At 37.4% G+C, this 6,527-nt stretch overlaps 1 protein-coding gene across 1 annotated transcript in view; it reads left to right on the top strand.

Moving 5' to 3' along the window:
- The first annotated feature begins 3,859 nt into the window (after positions 1-3,859).
- adrb1 (adrenoceptor beta 1) overlaps positions 3,860-6,527 on the top strand; it is a 29,499-nt gene continuing 26,831 nt past the window's right edge. The window contains exon 1 of the mRNA XM_041209533.1: positions 3,860-3,973. The gene's annotated coding sequence lies outside the window, so the exon portion shown is untranslated. The remainder of the gene's footprint in view (positions 3,974-6,527) is intronic.

The raw sequence follows: 6,527 nt of genomic DNA, 5'->3' as shown, positions 1-6,527 counted from the left end.
TAGGAAATTGTGTTGTGATAAGTCTGCAACAACTTTTGGAGTAAACTTACTCCTAGTCTCAAACCACGTTGTCAGTTTTGTGCTTGTGGCAAAGATAATTACTTATGCAACATAAATATTTATTCATAATCAAACTATGCTAGACTTAATATGTAATATTTTATATGATGCCAGCCATTACCATTATCAAATGGCTTCTATTAAGAACAAGTAGCAGATAGTGTTAATTTATGGGAAAATAGCTATATTTTTGTTTGTCACATGTAATAAATTTTACACCCCCAAAATAATAAATTAATATAAAGAATTTGATTTTAAGCTAACTTTTCCAACACACCTTGTACTGTGGTATGTCAGAAGTTAGAAATCCAGAGCAAGCTATCATCTAGAAGCTGCCTATTTAAAATATGCTAAAGCTGTATCATTTACAGTTTTTCCACATTTGATTTAGATCAGTCATGCTGTTTCCTTATTGTCCTGCTGTATGGCAGAAATGAATAATTTCTCTCATAATCACATCCACAATTCAACCACACACACGAAATCATCACAGTATTGTAACTTTACATCAGCAGCAGTTACATTTCCCACTAACAGAATATTGTCTTGAGTGAAATAGGTCATAGAAAATTAAAGTCCTCCAAAATAAAGGTTAGACTTTTACTCTGTATTGGCCTCAGAGAACCGTATTTTAAGGTAATTAATATGCGGGTTATTCAATAATGTGACAGATAGAAATGAGCAATTAACATCAGCATTCTTATCAGCAATATGAAATAGAAGAACAAAAATATAAGTTTTGATTTGGAGTTTGCATTGATGTGATGGTTGTGTAATGCAGTAGACTTTATAAACTCGTAGGCCTAGATTTTCGCCATGGCGGTGAGCCACTCCATCATGGTGAAAATGATGGTGAGCCCAGAAATCGCAAGTCCTGCACTTGCCATTTCACAGGGTGAGAATGGGATGGTTCATGCTTTACACATGCACGTTTCACAAAGGCAGCTAGCCATTTAAATCATCAGATGTCTCCGCTCAAGTCAGATTTTGGTAGCCAGGAGTGTGCAACCCAAGTGTGCAGAATAGACTTGGTAAGAGCAGATCTGAGCTTTTTGCATTTCTTTGGATAGCCAGGATACCCATTTGCAGGAGTATAGTACCCCTTTGGATCTGGTCCCTGGACACCAGTGGGGGAAGATCGGATGTTGGGGGAGGTTGGATACCTTATGGAATTTTTAAAAATAGACACAAATGTGTATAAAAAATGCATAACTCTCAGGCCAATTGGAACTGTTAACAGACCTGTTAAAATCACCTGTCAAAAGTGTCAAGGGAACCTGTCAGAAGTATCAGAAGGAACTGTCAAAAACACCTGTCAAAGGGAGCAGTCAAACTGTCAAGGCATTTAAAAATCCTGCCCTTTAAGTCTTTGAAAAAAATGTCTGGAATGTTTAAAAAAAATTCTTGCTATTTCATTCCGTTGGCATAGGGTTTTCAGTACTGGATTAGTGCTGCATGACTGATTTCACAACCATCCACTATCATAGTAAGGCGCCTGCCATTTCACAGATTGATTGACAGCTACAAGTGCTTAAACACGCTTTGAAATTGGACTATAAATCCCAATGCAGTTTTTATAAGGGATTTTGCACTTAAATGAAATGTTTGTTTTATAAGGCTTTATAAAGTTGAAGGAATTTAAATGTAAATGGGTTTTTATGATTTTTTTTCAATATAGTGAAATCTTGGAATTTTATAGAATTTTATTTATTTCATCCCTGCATGGTCCTGAGGTGTGCCCATTATGGATACTGGATGAATTGGCATGGTAGGTGTAAGGCCAAAGGGTACTGGGGGCGGTTGGGTTGGCTTGAGTTGGCAAATAGGCTATAGAGGGCTATGGGGGTGAGTATAGGGGCATAGGTTGGCATGGAGGCCATAGGGGTTGGTACAGAGGATGGGTTGGCATGAATGGGGCGTTGGGAATGTGTGGTGGGGTGAGGGCTAGAGGGATGTTAATGTTTTATTTTTTAAATTTGGACACAGTGCCAGAGCCCTGAGGCAGGCCTTCTGCCCACTCCGCCTCCACACCGGGAATCCTCCTTGCTACTTCTGGGGTCACCAGTCCTGACTTCTAATATAGTGCCCCCACACCCACCTCCAAAAAAATTTCTGACGCTTGGCAGCCATTTTTAAAAGTCAGGTTTGCAGAACCAGAAATTTCCCAAATCTGTGCATCTGACTTGTGGACAAAAATCCAGGCCATATTCATTACAGCACAATTTTGGCATAATAGCAAAGTACATCATTATTTCTAGTTTTAACAACTGCTGAATATCTTCAGTAATTTTGCGTATAATCCAACTCAAAGGTCCTGAATGTAATGGACTTTTGTTCTGACCAGTGAGCTGAATAATTGTGAAAACACACATAAAAAACAGGTACATTTCAAACAACCTATAACTTGGGACTATGATATCAAATAGAGAAATCTGTTAGAAAAGCCAGTTTTTCCTTTGAATAGTTAATATAGATACTTTGTTTTTTGTTTTGTTTTGTTTGCAGATATAGAACAGGAAATATTTGTTGCTTTATTAAGGGGAGATGGTGGTGTAGTGGTAATGTTACTGGACCAGGAACCCAGAGGCCCAGACTAATGGTCTGAAAACACAGGTTGAAATCCCATTATGGCAGCCGGTGAAATTTAAATTCAGTTAATTAATAAACCTGGAATCGAAAATTGGCCTCAGTAATGGTGACCATGAACTCGCATCAATTACTGTAAAATCCCATTTGGTTCATTAATGTCATTTATGGGAGGAAATCTGCTGTCCTTACCTGGTCTGTCCTGCATGTGACTCCACAGCAATGTGGTTGACTTTTAACTGCCCTCTAAAATAGCCTGGCAAGCCACTCAGTTCAAGGGCAATGCTGGCCCTGCCACCTCCGCCTACGTCCCATGGAAGAGTTTTAAAAAATGACTTTTTAACTCAATTAATATGCAGGAAACTATGAAAGCACATTGTAGCAATAAGTTTTTTTAACTGATGTCATTTGCACAAACACACCAATTAAAGCCCTTTAAAGTCGATAAATCCCAGCCTTGAGCACAGTTGAAGTTATTTGTTGACAGTATTGTTCAGACTGTCAATCACAGACCACTTTGGTAGTTGGGTCACTTTATTCACATGTATATGTCAATGTTTAATATTAAATGATCACAAAAAAAGCAGAAAAAAATGAAATCTGAACCAGACCAAATTGAACTCTGCGTTTGCTTTAAATATTAAGCTAAGTTTGTGGTGAGTCTGAGTAGTCCACCTGTCTCCTGCAAGTACACTTCTTCCTGCATACCCTGGAAATTCAACTGTTCCAGATTCAAATTCAACATAAAGATGCTCAAACATTGAAAACAATTTAATAAGATTGCCTTTCTTGTAGTCACAGCCAAGACTATCTCGTTCACTATGTTCAGCTACATACTAATTAGAAGGGCATGAGTAATGGAAGTAGCCTGCTTGCAATATCTATAGTAGATTAAACGTGTTACTTATCTTATGCACTGCTTATTTGGACATCACCATTCTGTGAGACACACACACACACACACACACACACACATACATACATATATATATAATATATATATATATATATATACTGATGCATGCATCTGCAGTCTTATACCACTAGAGGGAGATTTATAAGCTCCAGAAGCTGGAGATCTCCGTATCTACAACATCACAAGTAAATTCAGAATTGGGCCTTGACTGTTGCTTAGTGATAGTGACTCAGGTGATTCAAGTGACACAAAGACAAAAAAAGGACAGGAGCTGATAGGCAGTTCAGTCAGTGGGTATCAGAGAGAGAAAACAGGAATTTTAAGCTCTCAAAAGAGAAAAGTACAAACTAATGGGACAGTAAACTGAATAGCCCGTAATTGGACATGATTAGTGGTGTTGCTACTGAAACAGTGAGTTTAAAGTGTGGTTATTTTTGGATGTCTCACATGTGCCAGTCCCAAGCGAGGAGACTTTGTGTCAAGCTAGTGGTAATTCTTCACTGGTTTGTGTGTATAAAAATATTGCTGGGTGAAGGAATATTGGGAAATTGAATCATCATCTTGTGTTTGTATTGAGATCATTCTAACCTTTTTGCCTGGTGTAATATAGTTCATTTTTCTTGTTTAATAGATCTTTTATTCTTTGTGGTTAAAAGTTCATCAGCAGACTCCTGTGAATTTGTTCAGTAACTTACCTCCATGTTTTTTTTTTAAATTGTTACGATCTGTCAAGCCAGGTTTGACTCTGGGATCTGACTTGTCCAGTATTAATGTCAGCTGGGATCGTAATGCTACGGTGTCTTGTAAAATTAACAAAAGCAATAGATTAGCCTTCAGAGCCCCTGATTCTACCTATTGTAGGACATTGTCTTCAACTTTTCATTAGATCTATTCATAAAATGTCTGTCTTTTATACATCCATGTAAATTCCCAAGCATATATCATGTACTACATTAACATTCAAATATTTACACCTTGCATCTCTGTAACTTGCCTATTTAATCTATATGTCGTTCATCATACCTTGCCAATTAAATTTTACTGTCTAGCTTTTTTCGTCTCTATGGCTCTTCTACTGGCTTCCAGTTAGTTTTGTATTTCACTATCTGTCTCGTCATGTGTTGGATCCAGTGCCCTTGGTCTGTTGGGGCTAAAGCATCCAGGTTGCACGCTTGTTTCGGAGTGACCAAGTTGGCACAGAAACAGAGAACATCAGTAGATTGTTGTTAGAATAAACACGTGCTGTTTATTTACAAACAAAACTCAGCAGCTACACCTGTGTGCTCACATCTCAAGACTGTCTTCACTCTTCAGTGTCTAACTCAAGACTCTCTCACAGAGGTAGCCTGCACTACTCTGCTATTGAGTATTATGATCATGTGATTTTACATTACAACAGTTTTCTTAAAGGTATATTACATATCAGATTACTACATAATGCTAATCTTTTTCTTAATGTATCAGCCAGTATACATCTCTTTAACTAATGAAATTGTATTCAATAATTTGAATTAACCACCTTTGCCAATCTGAGTTCACGATGTACCTCAGGGGTATAATGTGGCTAATTTTCCATTGATAGCTGTGTTCTGTGTTTGAGAATGTTCCCCAATATAGCTAAATAGAATCCCAAAATATTGTTTGCTTTCTTCTCACTAAAATAGTGATGTAATTTATTACATTATTACTTTTTAGAATCAGTTAATTATGCAGTATTTACATTTAACAGGATTGACTGATAAATTATCTTGAAAGTGTACAACTTGTCTCAAAAGGGAGTAGTTGTTGCCAGTGTGAGTTCCCAATGAGTGAACCACTGGAGTTGCAAATAGACGATCAACATCTGATGCCCATTTCTGAATATTTTCAATATGTTCGGCCAGCAGCAAGGCTCTCCACTGATGATGTAGACTCGTAAAATTATCTTTAATATATATTTACCTCTAGGTCAATGAATAAAAAATACAAATGAAGGAACCCTGTTTTATCAGTACTGGGGAAAGAGGGAGCAATTCCATTGGAGTGGGCTACACTTAAACTGGGCAGGGCATGCTGTCTTAGCTTAAAGGTAGGATTTTAAACTAAAGGAAAGAAATTGGAAAGTTCAGGTGCGAGGAAATTTATAAATTTAAAGAGAAAAGTCAAGGTCATAGAGCAGTACAGTGATTTGGGTGAAGAGTGTGACAGGAAGGCACAGAGAGTCCAATGGTAATTGTGCATTGGTGAATAAAGTCAAATCTGATAGAAGTGATAAGTTCAAATTAAAGACACTTTAACTGAATGCACAAAGTATTCATAACTAGATAGAGAAACTAATGGCACAAATAGAGATAAATGACTTTGACCTAATTGGGAGCCAAATATTCCAAGGTATTTGATGTTTTGAAATGACAGACAAAATGGAAAAGGTGGTGGCCCTGACTGAAAAAGAGTTTAACATAAGGACAGATAGAGAGGAAGGATTTTGGCTCAGAAGAGCAGGAAGTAGAAACAATATTAGTGGAGATAAGAAATAACAAGGGAAAATACTGAGGTTGGGGGGGGGTGGAATTTTGAGCTGATGATTTCAGTAATTCAATCAATTTCAATTTTTACTTTTATGGTTTGCTTTGTTACCTTGTTTAATTGAGTTGTCACCTTTCTGTGCTGCCATCATAAATAAATCCATACTCTGCTCAGAGAACTAATTGGGGTTAAAAAGTGCAGAAGGGGTTAAGTAGACATGCAACTTAAATGGTGCAACACTGATTTTTCAACCAAATACTTGGGGACACATCGGGTGCTTCTTACTCTGATTATAGGAGTGAAATTGAGCATTAGTGCATGATCAGTCTTGCCCTGCTACCAATTTCATCATCAAGGAACAATATGAGGAATTAATAAATAGGCAAATGGTTGGTGGGTGGCAAGCTTCAATTTATTGAGTCTTGTCTGGCAGACCAATTTTGGAAATATTTTTCCTCCA

Source organism: Carcharodon carcharias, chromosome 17 (assembly GCF_017639515.1).
Source record: "Carcharodon carcharias isolate sCarCar2 chromosome 17, sCarCar2.pri, whole genome shotgun sequence".
Classification (NCBI taxonomy): domain Eukaryota; kingdom Metazoa; phylum Chordata; class Chondrichthyes; order Lamniformes; family Lamnidae; genus Carcharodon; species Carcharodon carcharias.
Note: the sequence above shows the minus strand (reverse complement) of the source record. Positions and strands in the feature narration are given on the sequence as shown.